Below are 21,231 nucleotides of genomic sequence, written 5' to 3' on the forward strand. Positions count from 1 at the left end.
TTCAGCTCAAGGCTAGCACTCTACCACTTGAGCCACAGCACCACTTCCGGCTTTTTTCTTTTTGCTTATGTGGTGCTGAGGAATCAAACCCAGGGCCTCTGGCATGCAAGGCATGTGCTCTACCACTGAACCACCTTCCCAGCCCTGTTTACAGGATCTTGCTGGGATTATAAGTGTGTGTGATCCAGCCAATTTTGCCAGTTTTTCCAAATTTTATTGTTATAGCAAATATCCAGAAAGCCAGTTTGGTTTTTCTTTAAGATAGATGATTAGAAATGAAAGTCTGTGTCAAGGGGTATGCAAAATATTTAGGCTATTGATATGCATTGTTAGCTTTCTGTCCATAAGGGTTGTGACTACTTTTTAAAAATATGATTGCCAGAAATCTAGAAGAGTAACCATTTTCATACATCTTTATCAACATTAGATATTTAAGCTTGTAATATTAGCTACTTAGGAGATTAGAGGATCAGAGGATCAGAGTTCCAATCTGAGACTCTGTCTGTAATAATTAACAAAAAGCTGGGCTTGCTCTCAAGTGGTAGAACACTAGCTGAGCAAGCAAGCTGAGCAAATGCTGAGACCCCGAGTGCAAACTCCTGTACTGGCAAAAACAAAACCAAAACAAACATATCAAAAATAAAATTAGTTACTTCAAATTCCCTCAATCCTATGGGAAAAGTAATCTGAGTGATTCAACACTAAAAATCTAAGCACACTAACTAGAACACTAATAAAAATATAATTGGTACCCACTAGAGCCTGAACTGTATCTCCCCACCTATTCATATGTTGAAACATTAACTCCTAATGTGAATTTGGAGCGGGACCTTTAAGGAGATACTGAGGTTAAATGAAGTCATGAGGGTGAGACCTTAGGCCTTAATCTCCTAAGACTTCTGCCATTATAAAAGAGGGAGAGGCAGAGACATTCAACTGGTCTCTTGACATGGACACAGAGAAAAGGTCATTGAGGGTACAGAAAAAGACAGCTTGTCTATGTAAGATGGTTTAGGCAGAAGAGTTTATTGGGAGAGCCAATCCTGGGGGCTGTACTCTAGGGTAGGGTGTAATAGCTCAAACTATCGATGGATAATGATTATATAGGGAAGGGTGGGAAGGAGGTATGACCTCAGCAGGTGAAGTGACCTCAGAGACTGGGCAATCTTCCATTAACTCGCAGGTGCTCAGTGACCAGTTATCTGGTGGTTATAGGTGCTAAGTGGGGACTTGTAGGGAGAGCCACATGCAGTTTTGCACAGAGGGAGGATAAAAGGGAAGGGGTTTACGTGATGTTTTACATGGAGAGAAAAGAAAGGGAAGGGGCTACTTTCCCCCCAGTGGACCTAACAGTCTACACGCCAGGAGAGGCCTCGCCAGATAGTTGCTGGCTTTCTAGTAAAGATTCCTGATTCGACCTCTCAAAATATGGCATCTCGGTAGCTTGCAACTGATTTCCCGTGTAACAAAACCTGCTGGCACCTTGATGTGGACTTCTAGCTTCCAAAACAACAGGACCATATATAAATTTCTGTTGTTTCAACTCACCCAGCCCATAGTATGTAACTTGTTATGGCAACCTGAGCAGAGTAATATAGTACCTCCGAGATGCTTGGCAAAGCCAAGGCATTCAGCCTGTCCAGCGGCAGCATCAGGGGATATTAAAAAAACACAAAAACAATAGAATAGAAATGCTGACTTGGGGCACTGATAATACAGAGGAATGTGGAGCTCTGAGTGCCTGGGCTGCCGGTAAGGTGGGCCTAGGAGCAAAGGCAGTTTGCCACAAGCTGAGAGCCAGGTAGGTACTTATTTTACTTATTTATTTTTTTAACAGAGCTAAAAGGACTCTTGTCTGTAGAGCAGCTTTGCTAGGAGCTTTTTCTTTTATTTCTTTTCAATACTCTAGCTCCCTTTGTCTAAGAAGACTCCTATAAACTAACGTGACTTCCATGTTTTACTGACACAAATGTCAACCTTGGAGAAGCGAATTGGAGATACCTTTTATAGCAGAAACTGATCATAACCCATTCTGTGTCTTCAGTTTCCTCCACTTAAGGAGGCTGGAGTGGAGCAGTGAGTTTTTACATTGGTGCGCTGAATAATATAGGAGGGCTGTCCTCCTATCACTCAAATGATAAATACTGCAGCTTGGGGATGGGACAAATGGTGAAAACCTAACCTGTGTCTGAAACCTCCTACTTTCTTGCTTCAGCAGATCAACACTGGGTTTTTTATTTGTTACATTTGGTTGTATTTCTAGAAAAGGTCTGTTATGGGCTGAATATTTGTGTTCTTCCCAAATTAATATGTTAAAATCCTTGCTCTCTAATGTGATAGTATTAGGAGATAGGTGGAGCTTTTTTTTTGGGTGGGGTAAGCTATATTAAGAGGTTTGAGTCCTTAGTAATGGGATTAATACTCTTGCTGTCTTCTATCACACATAGAAGTGGGCAGTTTGCAAGTAAGCAGAGGGTCCTCACCAGAAGCCAGCAATGCTCATACCCTGATCTATGACCTTCAAGTGCAGAAAAGTAAGCAATAGATTGTTATTGTGCTTAGAAATGCCTGAGCTAAGGCAAAGTCCTTCATCTTAAGGGCTTGTAAACTTTAGAATGAGATGTCATTAAGCCTCCTTCCCATGGTAATTTTGGGAACTCATTACATGAGGGGGGGCTTTGCATATTTTATATTCCTTAGTACATGCACATATACCCATCCTATACATTCACACATTCCCGTCCTATATATTCACACCTTGGAGAGGAAAGAATATCATCACTCCCATTTGTACATAGACTTTAACATTACTTGGCTTGGCAAAGTCACCCAGCTAGAATGCAAACTGAAGTGGTCTAACTTTAGGCACCATTTCCCCACAGCCCCTGTGTGAGAAGCTCAGTTAATAAGAGCTATGTTTTTGAATGCAAGGTCTAAGAAGATGGTTATTACTATGAATTTGGTGAGTTTTTTTTAAGAAGGCAATCATGTCAGGAATTGCAGCTCAACACAAAGCTCTGTTGATTAGTATACCCTAATTACAAGCTTGAGCTTTCAACTTGAAGTTAGATTCTTAATCTGCAAATCTTTTCTTTCTCCAGAATTAGGATCACCTTCCTTTTTCTAAGTCTTATATCTTCTTTATATTCAAATTTTGCTTCCTTGTTTTTGGTTCCATCATCCTTTATTTCATGGAATATGAATTTTGTGGATTGTCAATGTATCCAGCTTACTATGTTCCCTTATAGAGACCCTTTCTCAACTTCTACTTCTGCCTCATGGGAATTGACTGGAAATCTCTCAAGTCCTTCACTGTCATCCTCCAGTTTGTATTTTATTGGTTTACTGATAAAACAAAACAAACACAAAACCTACCCACCAACCTATCTTTGATGTAGAACCTCAGGATATACTACTTGAACATGATTCTTATGTATTGTTTATCTATGTTTTGGATATAATTGTGCTTCAGAGCCTTTACTAATACTTAGCTATATGAATAATTACTATTCTTTTATTTAATGGCTACTGAGCAGACTACATGGCCCATTGAAAACAGAGTAGTCACTGTCTCTGCTTTGTCTTCTCTATCCCTACCTCTTACTGTCTATTTCTACTTCTCTCATCTCTTCAACTCTTTTTTTTTTTTTTTTTGGTCCCATCGTGGTTCCTGAACTCTAGGCCTGGACGCTGTCCCTCAGCTCTTCAGCTCAAGGCTATCGCTCTACCACTTGAGCCACAGCGCCACTTCCATTTTTTTTCTTTTTTGCTTATGTGGTGCTGAGGAATCGAATGCAGGGCCTCATGCATGCAAGGCAAGTGCTCTACCACTGAGCCACCTTCCCAGCCCATCATCTCTGCAACTCTTACGTCCTCCATTCTGCGACAAGGAATCTGAAGATGGAAGAAGCCAGCTCTGATAGGGCCCTGCTCTGGAACAACTGGAATAGTTATAGAAAGCATGGCTTGTGTTTCAGTGGTGGACCTGTGTTTTCCTTTTTAAGAATCTTGAGAATAAAGAATAATCAAGGAGACATTCCTCCATTAAATTGAGAAAGCCTGGAGCCAAATATATCTTCTGACTTTATAGATGCATAAACCCACACAAGCTTAATGAAAAGAAACTTGAAAGGAGATTATCAAATTGCTTTGAGGCTCCTTACTTGATTACTTTTAGGTACTAAGTACATGTGCCAATTTGTATGACTGATTTAATGGTTTTCCTTTATGACATTGTTAATCATAATAATTACAGCAACTTACATTTGTTTAGTACTTCACAGTTTTTAAAGCATTTTCATATCCATTATCTTATTAGATCTTCACAGTAAACTTGGGAGATATGCTTGTCAGGAGAGCAGTCCTCTGACTGGGAAAGTCATCTCTGAGCATGCAACTGCAGGAAGATTGAAAGTTGAAGGCAGAGTGAGGGAGGGGACACTAAGCCAATCAGGTCCCCCGAATCCATGGGGGCTGGTGGACGTCACCTCTCTTCCACATTCTGGGTGGAAGTAATCAGCCTTGACTCACCAGTGTAAAACATCACTTTAGCCTCCTGAATCCTTTTGCTGAATGAAGGGTCACCTTCATTGAGCCAGCTCTGGCTCTGTCATATGGTGTTTTTCCCAGTGTGCACCTGTGGAAGCTTCCCTATCTCATCTGCAGAGAGTAGTCTTGGCATCATTTTAAAAAATCATTAATTGCAAGTACTTCCTTGGGAATTGTTCTAGCTCTATCAAATTTTTACTGTAAGAATTTGCAACGCAGTTCCTCCTGATGGGTAATGAATGCTGACTTTTTCTTTCTGGTACCCAAGTAATGGAGTCCAAACCCTACATGACCTATAATTATTTATCCATGGAAAACCAAACAGCTTACTCCTTATTCACCCTATGTGTGTACACCAGTTTGTCCCTTCTTACTCAGTTCTTTGACAATGACAGGAGACCTAGTATAATTTCTTTTTTTATGGATGACAAAGCAATGTGAAAAGATTACATAGTTTCTTCATATAACCAAGCTTTGGTGGAACTAAAAGCAATCCACAGGTCCTTAAGCTCCCCAGTTATTTATCTTTGCAATATGTAGTAGAATGCATTTTCCTCGTTTTCTCCCCCTTTAAAATGACCAGAAATATAACTTTTTATTTTTGAAATGCTCATCTTACCATTTTATAAAATCATTCCAGTTGTGCTTCAATAATACTGATAATCAAGAGGGAACTGTGTTTACCACAAGATCTTCTTCTTAGTACATAACCCTCTTCTCTAGCACTGTATCCTCTTCACAGTACTGAACTCTCATAGCTGTGTTATAACATATGCCCTTGCCTTCTGAACAGGTGAACTTGATTAGGTGGTGTAAATGATGTCCTAAAAATGTTGGATGGGATGAATAGATTATTTAAATTTATGGATCATTTCACTTGAGAACAAAAGAAAGCCTGGGGTGTGACTACCATGTTTGGCTATATAAACATTAAACAAGAGACTGGAGAACAGAGGGAAAAAAGCAGGGAGAAAACAAGCAGAGTGTTTGAGAACGGTAAGGCTTGAGAGGTATGGGGAGGTGTACAAGGCAAAGCAAACAGAACAGCTGCCTGGGTTTTTAACTGCATTTCATTTCTAACTCCAGATATGTAAGAAGTCCAACCCCCGTTCGAATACCTGTTCTTGGATTGTATGAGACAGCCTTGAATCTTTTCTTTGATACATTTCTTTTCCTTCTCTTGCCCTCCCTCCCTTCCTTGTTCCCTCCCTCCCTCCCTCCCTCCCTACTTTTGCTTAACTTATGCTAAAGAGCTCTAACTTGGATGTTTTGGAAATGATGTTCTTGAATTCTTTGCCGTATTTCTGTTATTGTGTAAGTGTTGGCAATCTTGCCTCAGCCTCCCTAGCTGTGCACTCCTTCAGCTGTACATGTTTCCAAGTGTACATGTCCTCAGATGTCCCCATCCTAAAGTCCTTGCTCAACCATGTGACCCAGACACTGTACTTCTCAGCTGCACTAACCTCACCTTTCTCTTTGGTCTGATGCTTCCTGAGGGCTCGTCCTGACACTGGACCCTTTATCCCCTGGACGCCTGTCTCGGTATTACCTTGTGCTGTGCCTGCCCATTTCCTCTCCCTGTGCAGCCGCGCCATCACTCATTGTTTGCTAATGACTAGTTGGCAGGCGAAGAGAAGTGGCAGCCAGCCTGGCCTTCAGACTGGAAAGAAGCATGTTTTTTAGAAAATGAAAACATGATTTTGTGAGAGGCACGTTCCAGCACTGAATATTTCTCTTTCAAAGTCCTGCTGGGCTCCTTCTGCTCCAAGTGTCTGCTTTCCTCTGTTACTTCCTTGTACCTCCTTCCCAGATGGAGACTGGCTGGGCTACCTTATTTGGGGGATGGGGCCCTTCCAAAGCAGGTTTAGGGGAGATTCTAATATGATCTCCGGGAAGCCAAATGGCAAAGTGATTATAGTTATAAGAAAGTAATGGACTGCTATTTGGAAACCTTTGACACTCTCTCTGAGTTTTCTAGAGAAAGCCAGTAATTAGTGAGAGATGTCGACTTTCCTCTGATAGCCACTCAAAAAGAATTGTAATCCGGTAAAATGAACTTGCACTTGTCTCTGATTTAATATTTGCTCCAGAGAAGGGCCGGACCCTCAACACAATTTTACTTATTACCTTCTTGCTCACCCGGGGAGCAGCTCACCCACCTCGCTCCTCTAGAGACCCAATAAGCTGTGTTGTTGGCACCAGTCCTTGGAGGCCAGGCCTCACACTGTCCTTGGGGAGGATGCTGGTGCAAACTTTGGCATTAATGCTAACTATTCATTTAGTGTTCAATATGACTCAAGTAGTTTAAAAACCTGCTTTCCAAACAACAAACACCCCTCATGACTACCAAGACCTCTGAACACCTCTCCACCAGAAGAGGGAGCTGCATCATGATAAGTATATTTTTTTCCCTTTTAAAGCGAGGGAAAGCCTCAGGAGAGCCAATGACTTTATGTTTACATCAAAATGTCATCCGTTGAAGACAAACAATTAAAAGAAATATTAGTAAGTGTAATGACACAGTGGGTGCAGGCTTTCCAATAACTTTCGGTGAGCCTATATTTTAGGCTACTTGCATAGGTTAGAAATAAAGGGACAAGGGCTGGGAAGGTAGCTCAGTGGTAGAGCGCTTGCCTTGCATGCATGAGGCCCTGGGTTCGATTCCTCAGCACCACATAAGCAAAAAGAAAAAAAAGCCGGAAGTGGCGCTGTGGCTCAAGTGGTAGAGCACTAGCCTTGAGCTGAAGAGCTGAGGGACAGCACCCAGGCCCAGAGTTCAGGCCCCACAACCGGAACCCCCCCAAAAAAAGAAATGGATGGACAAAACAAACCCCCTAAAACAAAACAAAACTAAAAAAAAAAACAAAAACCCACCCAAACCCAAATCCCTCTACCAAGAAGGGCCTCTTGCTAGAGAGGAGCAGTGGGTAATCTGTTTGTTTGTACTATGGGATTGCAGTTCTACTAGGAGGAACACTTGACATTTTGATGGGGGCCTCCAGGGAGAAAAGGTACTAACTTCAGAACTTAGTTTTAATTACACTAAGGAGATTACATTATTCAAAAGCATCCCACTGGTAAGGTACAACATTTCCTGAAACAGTTTAATGGAAAATGCCACATTAATCAGTTCAGTATTTCACTCAGAAGGCTTAATGATGGGAGAAGTTTAAAGTACTGTAGCATGATAATGCAGAGGGAAAGAAAAAAAACCAAAACAGTACCTTCACTTAGAGAAGAAGGCTGAAATAGTGTTGGTTCCTATTGTGTCTTTCTCCATTAAAAACTGCCTGGCTATGTTAGCAACCCAGTAGGGATCAACGTGTGGAACCCTGTTTCTGAGATACAAGTGCCCTGTAAAGTCAGCAAGCACAATGCGAGAGAGAGAGGAGGCCTGTCATGGGCAAACCACAGCCGCTGTCCAGCAGTTCTGATCTGCTCAGGCAGTTCACCTTAATTGGGCCAGCCTAGTAATACGTATTGGCTTTCTTCCACCCCAGCCAACTGGACAAAAGGTCTTTTAAAATGCATGGTATTTGAAATGAAAGGGAAATGAGCAATACGGCTCTTATGTAACCTGGTGTTTTCTTCCATTTCCACCACACCCCCTTAATGCATATTGAAATTACCATTTTCAATCTACAAAACTTGAGTGAAAATCTGCCCTGAAAGTCAGTAAAGTTTACAGGCATTTAGATATCTACCTGAAATCTGGCCAACACAAGTGGATGTAGTGAGTATATTGAGGTGTTCAAAAGACCCAATGATGATGTAAATTAGAAATATAACTCATACATTAAGGTTCATAAATATACAGATTAGTCTATAGTTAGTCAAATTCATCAGCAACAAGAACAAAAATACCCAATCAAGATAAATTGTCCATATGGGGCAGTGGTGTAGCAACTTGTTGCAAGTAACTGTGCCGTTACAGTAGTTTCATGCCTAAAAGAACAGAATCACTGTTGGTGTGTTTGATAATTTTTTAAATCTAATTGATAGTGCTGTGTTCTGTTCCTGATAGGTTCGTGTGCTCGAAGCTTGGATCCTGGGTACAATGGCAGTGAAGGGCGGTGGGACCTTTAAGAGGAAAGATCTAGGGGAAGTAATTGGGTCTTGGACTGCTCCCAGGAAGGGTTTAATTAGATCTTGAAGGAGTGGATTTGTTTCCTAGAGAGTGGATTGTATACAAGTGAGCTGGGCTCTTCTCCACTCTGCCTTCTCTCACTATGTATACTCTCTTTGATGCGTCTCACCAATAGGAAGCTATCCACCATACTGCTTGGACTTGCCAACCACCATAGTCATGAGTCAAAATCATTTTCTTTTACCCAGTATCAGGTATTGTGCTAGAGTTACATAAAGCTGACTTATTTTAATTTCATTTAACTCTCAGCACAAAGGAGCCAAAGAGCTGTGAATTAGAAGTGAAATCTTGGGACTTAAATAGAATATAGCAAAATATTCTATGTAAATTTCCCTGCCCTAATTTTTTCTCTCCTTCTTAAATATATAATACAGTTTTTACTAAATTGTACTATTGGTTCCTTACCTTTTTATGCATGATAATCACATTAAAAATATGTCAAAGCTCTCTACCTCTTCCATGACATTTGTAGCAAATCTCTATGTAGCTTTATTTTCTATGTATTTCCTTTTGCATAGATTCTTACAGGCAATTTTCTCCATCAAGGAATTCTATCCATAGTGCTTTTGGAAAGATTAACTCAATTTCCTGATAGGGGAATCCCCAAACTTTCTATGGTAGCACCATTCTATTATTGTACTAATCTTGTTTTGCTACTTAGCCCACACAAAAATTAGAGTAAGTATGAATGAATTTTGTTTTAAGATTTTAACAACACTGCAGGAAAACCAAGAGATGTACGAGTTCACTATTCAAATTGCTACCTAATGTCTTGATAACACATATATACAACACAGGGTTGCTGCAGGGTGATTTAAGCAGGAGTGCTCTGTTTCCTTATGAGAAAGTTCCACTGTCTTGTAAAGTTGCAGCTGGATATTGTATTTTATGTTGCCTTATTTATTACAACCCAAAGTCTTTGGTTAAGCTCTGGGCTAATTCTTCAAATTAGATCCAATGGCTTTGATTAGCTTCTCATTATTTCCTTTTTGCAAGCCCTGGAGCTTGGTTCTCACACAGCAATAGGGATGCCAAAATCCATAGCATTATCATCTGTTTTTTTGTCTTTATTGTTGCTTCTGCTTTTAGGGTTTGAGATGCTGTTTCTATTCTTGAAATGTGGCTAACTCCATCTGGATTTTTCCTGAATTCATTTTCTAAGCCTTGTAACCTTACCCTAGTCTTAACACAAAGGGTGGATTTGTGAAACACAGTATTATGAGAAAATTAGAAAGCACAGTTCTAAATGTTTTATCACCTTGAAATTACTAGATAGAGAGTAGCAGGCTATAGTCAAACTTACTTGAAATATAGTGTTCATTATCTATTATAAAAAGATCCAATTATACTTGGTTCTATAAAGTCCTCTTTGTTGGTTTAAAATAGCTGACTTTTCATCTTCAGAAAGATTCTGGAGGGAAAGAATGGCCAAGGACATGTAATCCATCCATACCTTATGCAGAAGAGAGTCTGGGTTTGGGTTCTGTCATTGTCTTTCAATACTTCTTGTTCTGTGAGTCTCCTTTGAATTAAGGGCCATTATGAATTACTGCTGGCTTTTGACATAAATGGTGCTGGTGGCTAGTCTGACCTCCTTCTATACTGATAACCCCTTATTATTATTTTTAATCTCTTATGATGTGGTTTTACTGCCTGGGTAATAGTCACTTACCAATGCTTGTTATCTGCCACTTGAGGGGCAGTGCCCATCTCTTCTTTAAAATTTGAAGCTAGAGAGGTCTCACATTCAAAGAATTGTCCCATTTTGAGCTTCAAAACTTTGAATTGGTTCATACCATGTATATCAATCTTATCAGGCTCCATCTGTGTTCTTCTATCTTTTCTTTAATATTTTGGCTCATTCTATTGTTTTTTAAATCTGAAAACATATATATATATATAAACATATTTACAATAGATACATATAATAGATATCTCTATACATATATATACATATATATACACACACACACATATCTAGATATATACAACAGATATCTATTGTGTATATGATTTACAACAAATATAAAAATATAATAGATATAATAATACACCTAATAATAATAGATATAAATACCCTGATCAGAGGTTATGGAATAGCTATTTCTTTGCATGATGAGTCAATAAAATAAAAAAATTGAACTTTGATTTTTAATGAATTCTGATACCTTGAGTTTTAGAAAATGTTACTTTTGTAAGCAATCCTTAATGTATTTTAATTATTAAAATGCAATTGAGCTATTAAATTACTTTTTTTGCTAAAATTTCAGGAATGACAAAATTAGCAAATACACTTCAATTTATAATCACCTGGGAGCATTTCAAAATTACAACCCAAGCCACACCCCTGGAGATCTAGATTTGCTTTAGTCTGGGGCTTAAGCAACTTTTACAATGACAGGCCCTTGACATGAGGGATACACACATCAATACTGAGCAGCAGGTCTTTTCTCTTTGTTGCTGTTGATTTTAACGTACTGTGTGATTTTTTTTGTTTCTTTGGTATGTTGTTCCCCCATGGTATAACGCCTGTTGTCACTGTATTTGATTCAGGTGCCCTGCATCTTGTATATACATTTTTCTAATTTGGGGAGGGGAAGGGAAATAACAAAGTGCTGAAACAGGATACAGCTTGACCCAGTGTAACAATGAGATGTACAAGACACTATGTTGAAATCAAACTTTATAACTTTGGGGGGAGGAAGGAGATGTTGGGAAGGTGGGGAAGGAAGGGGGATAGTAAAGGAAATACAAAGGAAGGGGTACCAATGCTCGATAGTAAATGCACTCATTACCTTACTCATGTAACTGTAACCCCTGTGTACAATATCTTTACAATAAAATTTTTTTTTAAAAAGAACTGATTGGTTTGTCTTTCTTTAACAGATCTGAACTTTACTTAAAAATGTGTTTTTTCCCCTCATAGTGTATTTTAATATTGTATTCTCCAACGCCTAGATTTGTAAAACCTTTTTTTTATTTAAAAATAAGAAAAAGAGGAGTCTTAACTCACATTTCTGCATGGGGAGCAGAGAATGGTCTCTTCTCTTTTTATTTATCCCTCCTTTTATACTAAACAAGTCCTTGCTAAAGTTTTTAAAAAAATAAAATAAGCAGTGTGTTCACAAAAAAATAAAATAAAATAAAAAAAATAAAATAAAACAATGGACTTGGGGGTGTGGCTTAAATGGTAGAGGGCCCGCCTAACAAGTGCCTGTTCCAGAGTTCGAACCCCAGTGCTGCCAAGCAAAGAGAGAAATAATCAAAAACAAATCCAAAAAACTACTCAACAAGGCCCTTTTCTTAAAATGCATTTACTTTGTAATTCTCTCTTTTCTTTATACCAGCAATCCTAACAGAGGTGTACATCTTATTTGGAAAATGGTTTTTCTCAGTTTAGAGTATCTATTAAATTAAAAAATATGTATTATGACCCAGCAATTGCATTTCTAGGAATTATTCCTGCAGAAATGTTTGTTCAGGATTTTTACAGGAGCACTGAGTGCAATGAAGATAAAACCAAACATAAGGACAACAACCAAAGGGACCCTCGGGGCAGTGGTTAAACAAGATTTGGGACTCTGCACAGGGCAGAATGGACAGTTTCTAAAAATGAGCTATGTGTTCTGTCTTGGAAAAGGTGTTCATGATAGTTTGACTAAAAGCAATAAGGGGCAAAAACTATAAATAGTATTGTTCCTTCTCCACCTTTTTGTAAACTGGCAGTTTGCTCTCCCCTCTCCATAAACTCTTTTGTGTCTGAACCATGTGACGGTCTCCTTTGGGAAATATTACACTTATCATGTGCCAGAAACTGTTCTAATGATATCAATCATCAAATTGTCATAGCAACCCTATACTACTCTCATATAGATTAGGAAATGTACAGAGGAGGAAACTGGTTAGAAGAGATCATTTTGTGCTCTGTGTGTGTGTGTGTGTGTGTGTGTGTGTGAGAGAGAGAGAGAGAGAGAGAGAGAGAGAGAGAGAGAATGAGAGAGAAAGAGAGAGAGAAAGAGAGAGAGAGAATATGTTTATAAAGGTCCAAATTGAAAAGTAGGTATTTTTGGGGGTAGAAGTATGATAAGGAAGAAGAAAGGCTTTCTTTGTGTTGGTACATCATTCCACAATTTTCTTTCAACATGAATACTTTACATATGCAATTAGAAAACAAAAGAAGGGTAGATAGCCAAAGGCAGATGAGTTACAGTATCAAGTTGGACTTTTCCCCACTGTTCCTCAGAATATGCTGGAAGACTGTGACTGGCAAGAATCTGTGCCACATATCCCATATATCCATTCCTTCTCACTGTTGTAGTCCAAGCCAGTGGGCCCTCAAACTTGTCAGCCTTGTAGCTTCAGTGACTATCTTGCCTCTGGTGACCTGATATGCATCTGGCCCATGTTGAGTCTGCACAGTGCACAGGGAGACATGCAGGGATGCAGGGCCTAAGCTGAGTATGTTCCTCTGGGGACCAATGGAGGAGAATATTTCAGAAATTAAATTGCAGGTCACATCTGAAAGCTGAGTGGGCCTTGGTATTGTCTTTACAGTTGTAGGTGCCATATATAAGAAGACTAATAGAAACTAATAGAAGAACTAATAGAAATGAAAAACTGGCTGTGCTACATTTAAGTCTTCTAAGTCATTCTCATTATATGACATGGCCTGATTTCCAATATAACAGCATATATATAGTGCTCATGTAATGGACTAGTTATGCTTTCTATTAAGGAATACTGCAAAAGTATCTGAATGAATATATGCCTTTTGTTAAGGTACTGGTAGCAGTAAGAGAAATCCCTAAAACAAAAGGAGCTAGGTAAACAATTGAGTATAAGATTATTTAAAATTTTATTTCTAAAGTTTTATACTAATATACAACTCTGAGAGAAGGCAAAAGAGTAATTGTTTCCCCACTTTTTGCCACGGATAACATAATGTTATTTATTTTGTAATATGAGATAATTTTTATTGAGCTTTAAAATATTTTATTAATATAAATTAATTGTAAAGGTATTTCATTGTGATGCTTACAACATATGTATATGCATGTAATGTACTTTGATCAAATTTACACCATCTATCTCTATTACTCTTTTTCACCTGCTCATCACTTTCAGTACTTACATGTCTTATAACAGCTTCTGAAGTAGGAGTTATTCCCACCTCCATTATACAGATTCAGAAACTTAGTTACAGAGAGATTCAGAACTTTGTTCAAAGTAATACAAATGGTAAATGAAAAAGCCAAAATTTGAACCTCTGCCCTGTCCTTCTATTGGAACCACTCCCTGCCATTTCCAAGAGTTCATGCAGTTAAAAAATTGTGTGCCACTTATGAATGTAGAGAACACATCATAGAAATTTAAATGTTTTCTCCTTAGCATTAATTGGTTGAACAAGGGGGTTTCACATACAATGTACCTTGACCAGATTCAGCCTCTCCAACATTCTCCCTTATCCGCTTCCTCCTTCCAAAACCAAAATCAACAAGCTTCATTGTTCCATTTTCACACATGTGCAGAAACTAATTTGGACAATGTTCACCCTCTTTGGCCCTTTCCATTTGCTTTTCCCCTCCCACTACTACCCACACCCAAGACACTTTATGTTTCATGTGGTCAACATATATGTTAAGTGTATGGTAATTATTCAAAGGGGCTTTACCATGGAGTTTCACACATGTATATACCTTACTTTAACCAGATTGACCCCTTACCTACCTTGGCCTTTCCCATCACCTCCCATCCCCTACTATCCAACAGCTCTCAGTGAGTTTGGACTTGCATCACCATAAACACATACACTGTATTTTTGTATGTTTGTCCTCTAACATTCTCTTCCCTGTCCCCTCAAGCATTCCTATAATATACATCACTTCAAATACTTGATTTTTTTTTGAGGAAAGTAAGCATTTTTGAAATGTCCTTTCTTGATTATTTCAAAATGTGTTATTTACTGGGTGCTGGTGGCTCATGACTGCAATTTTAGCTGCTCAGGAGGTTAACATCTGAAGATCTTGGTTCAAAGCCAGCCTAAGCAAGAAAGTCTACCTTAAAATCCAAAAGTGGAGTTGTGGCTCAAGAGGTAAAGCACTAAATTTGAGTAAAAAAGCTGATGGACAATGCCCAGGCTCTGAGTTCAAGACCCAATACCAGAAAGGAAAATAATATATAAATATTAAAAATATAAACATATTAAATAAAATATATTAACAAAAATAAATAACATGTATATTATATATGTAAAATACATATTTATTATATATTTATACAATAATATTTTTTTAATATATGAATACATATAAATAGGTACTTTACATTATTCATGACATTCATCTCACTGTGTAATAGGCTGCAATACAAAAACAAAAGAAAACCAAAACATAACACAAATGGTTACTCCTGCTGTCTAAACAAAGCTTTGTACTTTTGCTCAGCACCCTCACTAGTGGCTCTCACTCCAGCTTCTAGTAAGCACCGTCTTTTATTTGCTGGGGTTGTAAGTTTGATTGCCCTTTGCTTTGGCTGTAGTTTTCTAGTGCTCCCCTGAAAGCTGTCTCTCATGTTTGTAAGCCTGATTTGATTCATGCAAAAGAAGCAGTGTAATGCAGTGGTGTAAACCATGACTTGAGCATCTTAGTTTCACCACTCATTAACAGTTTGACATTGGGCCAATTTCTTAACTTCTCTGTGACTCAGTTTCCTCATCTGTACATTTCCTAATCTATATGAGAGTAGCACCGGGCCCTTAGGGTTGCTATGACAATTGGATGATTGAGATCATTAGAACAATATCTGGCACATTGTAAGTGTAAGATTCCCTGAAAGGAGACCATCATGTGGTTTAGACAGAAAGAGTTTATTGGGGTGGGGGGGGGTGGAGAGAAAACTGCCAGTCTACGCAAGATGAAGGCATGCAGAGGGACGATTTATGACAGGGGGACTGGTTATATAGGGAGACAGTGGGAGGAGGTGTGGCTGCAGCAAATTCGGAAATGACCTCAGAACCTGGGGGAACCTCCTACTGTCTCCAGGTGTGCCAGTTACCTGGGTCACAGATACTGGGCAAGGATTTCTAGGGAAGGGGTCACATGTTCACAGAGGGAGAACAAAGGGAGGGGCCATTTTTCCTGAGTAGACCTGATTCTCTCTGGCTACTTCCTGCTGGTAAAGGACATCAACATTAAGGGTAGAAGACAGAGATGTTGTCTGTCTGGTCTAGGAGGAGGCATTAGTAATAGTTCCTTGGTGGTAAATGTGCATATGTATCCTTGGAAGCAGGGCTGAACAATTAGAAAAGAAAAAAATATTATTAGAGGGCACACAAATGGCAGAAGGAAGAATAGCCATCAGTTCAGGGCAGAAATGAAAAATTGGTTGACTGGACTAGTTCCTGATTCCTGCATTCTAGGCAGTCCTAGAGTTGGTGGATCATATCCCTAACTACTCTTGACTGACTAGCATCTGGTGAAAGCATCATAGACTGCTTAAGAATAAATAGTCAGAAGCTGAGGCTGAATCACAGTGGTTAAGGGACTAGTGGAAGGTTTTGATCATTACCTGTAGCTGGACTATAGATATCTGGACTATAGAGTATGGATGGGAGACCCACTGAAAATAGCAACAGCAGTAATAGAGAAGATAAATAATAGATAAGTTTCTGTCCAGTTAGAAGAAAGACAGGTTTAAACATTAGATAGCCATGCTTATTAACTATTTTCTTTTGATCTCCTAGCTCTGGTTAATTTTGAAAGGACAAGCACAAAGTGATTCCATTTAGGATCTGACACCATCCCCTCTTATGATCTAGGTGTCCAGGTATCTCTTTCCTTGCTGGGATGATGTCCCAGTTGGTATTTTTGTTCATTTTTGGGATGGCATGTCTCTGTTGACTGATGGCATGTTCCACAATGGAGGAGAGAAAGTGAATGACAGATTAAATGAGTTTTTGCTATGAGACTATTTTAATTTTCAATGAAATAGCAAGAAGATCAGTAGTTTTTAAGCAGGGTTTACCTGGAACTTGTTAAGGATAGAAGTTAAGTTTGACCAATAAATACTTGCAAGAGTTATTTAGCCCTCTGTGGATCTGACTAAATGGTGCAGAGGATAAAATCTATAATGACAAAACTCAATAGTAGACATGATGAGAATTTTGAAACAACAACTAATTAATCTAGTTAATTTTTAACTGAATATACAATTTAGGATACTAATTAAGATTAAAACCATTGTCAGAATCCAAAGTGGCTTACATACTTGGGAAACAGACATTAGACACATTTGTTCACATCTAAATCTGATGAGCTTCTTTGTGGCTTGAGATTAAAGTTGCCCATTTTTCCTTTTGGCCTGAAGAACCAGTGTAGTCTTGGTTATCTTAGGAGTGCATGAAGTTTGAGTTTAAAACTGCCTGTTTGTTTTTTTCTTTTGGCCTGTGGAGCCAGTTAAGCCTTGTTTACCAGAAAACCTTTAAAAACCATTTTGGAAGAGACATATTAGCATACAAATTGACCTTTGAATACTTTCTAGAAGGGTGGGGTTGCATGAAAACCCACCACATGGCTAAGATGGTGAATTCTGGACAAGTTACAATGGTATGAAAACTTGGTGGCGCTTTATTGAGTAAGTAAGCAAGCAAGCAAGCAGACAAGCAGGCTAAAAGCAGACAAACAGAAAAGCAGTGGCATACTCTAACAGAATGTGGGTGTTCTTGGGGAGAGAGGCAGCGGGGAGAAGAGAGTTTTAGCTGAGTATCTGGACCACAGAGTTGCAGAATATAGTGACAGGAGGAAGGCAGGGAAAAAGCTTGGGTTTCGGGAACCTCTGACCCAGAATAGCTAGCCTTCAAGGGGGAATTTAGAGGTCATGCCCAGGACCCAGCCCAGGGCACAAGCAGAAAGAGAGAGGTGGGGGGTGGGAGGGAGGGAGAGAGGAGATTGAATTGCTGCAAGACAAGGGAAGTTATCTTTCTAGAGGAGATGGCTGGGAGGCTTATGCCCACTGCCATCCTGTCTTAGTCACACAGGGGTGAAGGTCAACAGAAGGAGACAAGAGACATAAAGACAGAGAAGGACAAGCAAGAAGAGCAAAGAAAGCCTGAATGTATAGAACCTCTGGCCATTTTCCATTGCATTGGCAGAAACTATGGACATAAAGATAAGGTGTTTTGGCTTTATGGGGCCCTTGAGTGAAAGGACATCTAGAGACCATAATAAGAAACATGAGGGGGAAGGGAGTCTGGTGAATGCAGAGAAAGAGGCACCCGGTGGAAGGCATCCCTAGCTACTTGAAGTCTCTCCAGCTGAGAGTTGAATTCTTGATTCAGTTGTCCCCAAAAGAAGAGACTTTCAAAAAAAGGCATGGTGGGGGGGGTCCCCTCTGGCATGGTACCATGTTGAAAAAGACAGACAGACCAACAGAGGGCCCGTAGACAAGAGTCACTCACCAGATATAGAGAAGAGCCAGTGTGGTGGATATGTAGCCAGCAATGGTAAAGGTCAGAAGTCAAACCGGTTTCAGCAGTTTGAATCCCAGGAGGGGTGCTCAGCAGGCAGATGGATGCTTAGAGAGAGAAAAGGAGGGGATCCACAAACTTCTGACATTATCTTGGTTTCTAGCACCATATGTAAGGCTCACTGAAAGGAGACTGCCATGTGGTTCAGTCAGAAAAGAGTTTATTGAGGGGAGAGAAAACTGCAGACATAGTGTGCAGAGGGCGGCACCAGACAGAGGTATGCAGAGAGACTCACGGCAGGAGGACTGGTTATGTAGGGAGAAGGCAGGAGAAGGTGTGACCAAATGTGGAAGTGACCTCAGAGCCTGGGGGAACCTCCCACTTTCACACCTGAGTTACAGATGCTAGGAGGGGACTTCTAGGGAAGAGGCCATGTAAGCATGAGGGAGAACAAAGGGAGGGGGACTATTTTCCCGGGTGGGCCTAACAGTGATTGCTGTACAATGTCTGTTGAATAGTTAAACGAACTCAAAATAATGCACAATAGACCCAATTTATCTTTTTTTTTTTTTTTAAGCTGGATAAAGGATCAGAGAAACTTCTGCTTCCTGAACTTTTTCTCTGATGGCTAGCAAGTTCTAGCAAAATACAGCCTATATAATGTCCAGGTAAGTAAAAATATCACCTTAATTCCAGCAGATGATCATAGTTCTCAAGAAATGGATTCTGGGTCCACAGAGAGATGGGCTTAATAACGAACAGGAAACAGGCCCCAAAGACAGTGCTCTCAGCAAGGAACATGGTTTTGAGGTAGAGGAACTCTGAAAGGTGAGGCTTGCTCACTGTTAGGTGGCTATTAGCCTCTGGACTTTCCTGCTTTTCCACCACACACATTGTGTTTTTCTATTTCAACCCTCTTATCTCCTCCAAATTTCATACTTTAGATCTTACCCTGTGCTTCCATTGTATTTCATAATTTTTTTGGCTTGGCATTATGGTTTTAGTGCCTTTGGGGCACTAAAATCTATATTTCACTATAAGAAACGGGAACAAATCCTCAGATTTCTAGCTGGAACTCCACCTCCCAGCCTTCCTCATTGATGTCTGCAATTTCATTTTGCTCTAATTGTCCCAGTGGTGAAAATAGCAGGCACTCAGCTGTGGCCCAGCAAATTCTGTGCTGCCTTTTTCTTCCAGAAGATGGAATGGATCCTAGGGGCAAAGTCTCACTGCTTTGTATCACTGGACAGAGTTGGGGGAAAAAATTACAATGCCTACATTTTACCTTTATCTATTGATCATTGTTACTGCCATCGCTTCTGCCTGTTAGTAAGAGACTCGTTGAGGGGACAGGAAAAAGCAGTGCCTAATGTGTGCACAACAAAGCCACACACAGAGTTTGTAAATCCCTTTGGGATTTCTCTAACTGAACAGGAGCTATAAGATGTAGAAAAGCATCATTCCTAGCAATACTTTGATGATTATAAATAGAAGCAAGTAAAGCCAAGTCTCTGGGCTCTCTGAGCCCTGTGCTGGACTCCACTTTTCTCCCTTTTCTCTTCATCATGCACCTTGTATTCTGTAGCACATTTCTCTGCAATCACCATAAACAAATCATCAAGCCTATAGGAGTAATCCTAGGAAGGTGATGTCAGAGCACACATCGCTGTGGCTGTAAAGACTAGCCATGCACGAACACCCAAAGGACAGGACTTATAAATAAGAAGTGCTCTCTCAATAGCAAATACTGCCAATAATTGATTAAAAACAACAATATATATACATACATACATACATATATATATATATATATATATATATATGTATATATGCATAGTCCAAAGCAAGGAGGGAGGTGGATTTCAAAGTGCTAGGCTAGAAGAAATTGGAAAGTGCAGTTGCACCGTGGGGCCACTACACAGTAGAAACACCGTTTTCATCTCTAGTGAGACATCATGTGAGACAAGTGGTAATGAGGGTCCTGGATTTGGCTAGGTGCTAACGGCAGGTTTTATTTTGCCTTAGTAAGATTATGTATGGGATTAGTTAAGTAGGATGGAAGACACAGGGAATGAAGGTCCTTGAGGTCTTAACTGTAGGGATGATTCTTGCTTGTCCTCATGCCTTCTATGGGTCTCCTTTGTGCTATGCCCTCTAAGGTCAACAGAGCAAAGCAGCAACCTTTGGAATGTCCAGGAAGAGGAATGGGGGATATAGTTTGTAGCTCAGACATGATTGGACCTAAATTCTCTCCTCAGTAACCTGGAAACATTACTTTCCTTCCTTGTGCCTCAGTGTGATTAAAATCTAGACCAGTGCCTGGCATATAGAAGCATTAACTAAATACTATCTATATCTCATGGCCCTCTTAGGTATATAGATATAGATATGCATATATGTATATATATTTAATTTTTGTTTTCACAATCAGCCTTTTCCTAGAAATAAAGCAAGATATGAAAACTAGAGAGAATCTATTATATGGTGTTTATGGAAATGGAGTGCCTACCTCTTAACATACATTTAGAAGTGCTCTGAAGTGACCAAAAGTGACATAAACTGTTTTACCAACTAAAACTAAACTAAGACAATCTCTCTTTCTCTTTTTTTCTGGTGGTACTGGGATTTGAAGTCAGGGGTTTGGGATTGCTAGAGAGGTGCTTTATCACTTGAACTGTATCCTTAGCCCCTTTTTCTTTAGTTATTTTTCAGATAGGGTCTCCTGATTTTGCTTGGGCTGGTCTTGGACCAATGATCCTTGAAACATGTTCCTCCTATCACTGCCTCCAGAGTAGCTATGATTACAAATGTGAACCACTGTCCCTGGCCCAAACCACATTTCTTTTTAGAATGCCAATTCGATGGCCTGAGCCATCTTGCCCTTCAAAATGCTTAGTTTCTGCATTCTACTCTCTTGTGATAATCTTCAGGAGTCTTGATGTTGGTATATGCTGCTGCCAGAGGCAGAACTCAGACATGCCCCTCAGGGTGAAACTTGGTTAGAAATGTCACTGCTTACTTGCAATTGCCTGAATTAATTGGGCCTCAAGGTGTAGAACTGGTAAACTCTGAG

This window comes from Dipodomys ordii, unplaced genomic scaffold (assembly GCF_000151885.1).
Source record: "Dipodomys ordii isolate 6190 unplaced genomic scaffold, Dord_2.0 Scaffold83, whole genome shotgun sequence".
Lineage (NCBI taxonomy): Eukaryota > Metazoa > Chordata > Mammalia > Rodentia > Heteromyidae > Dipodomys > Dipodomys ordii.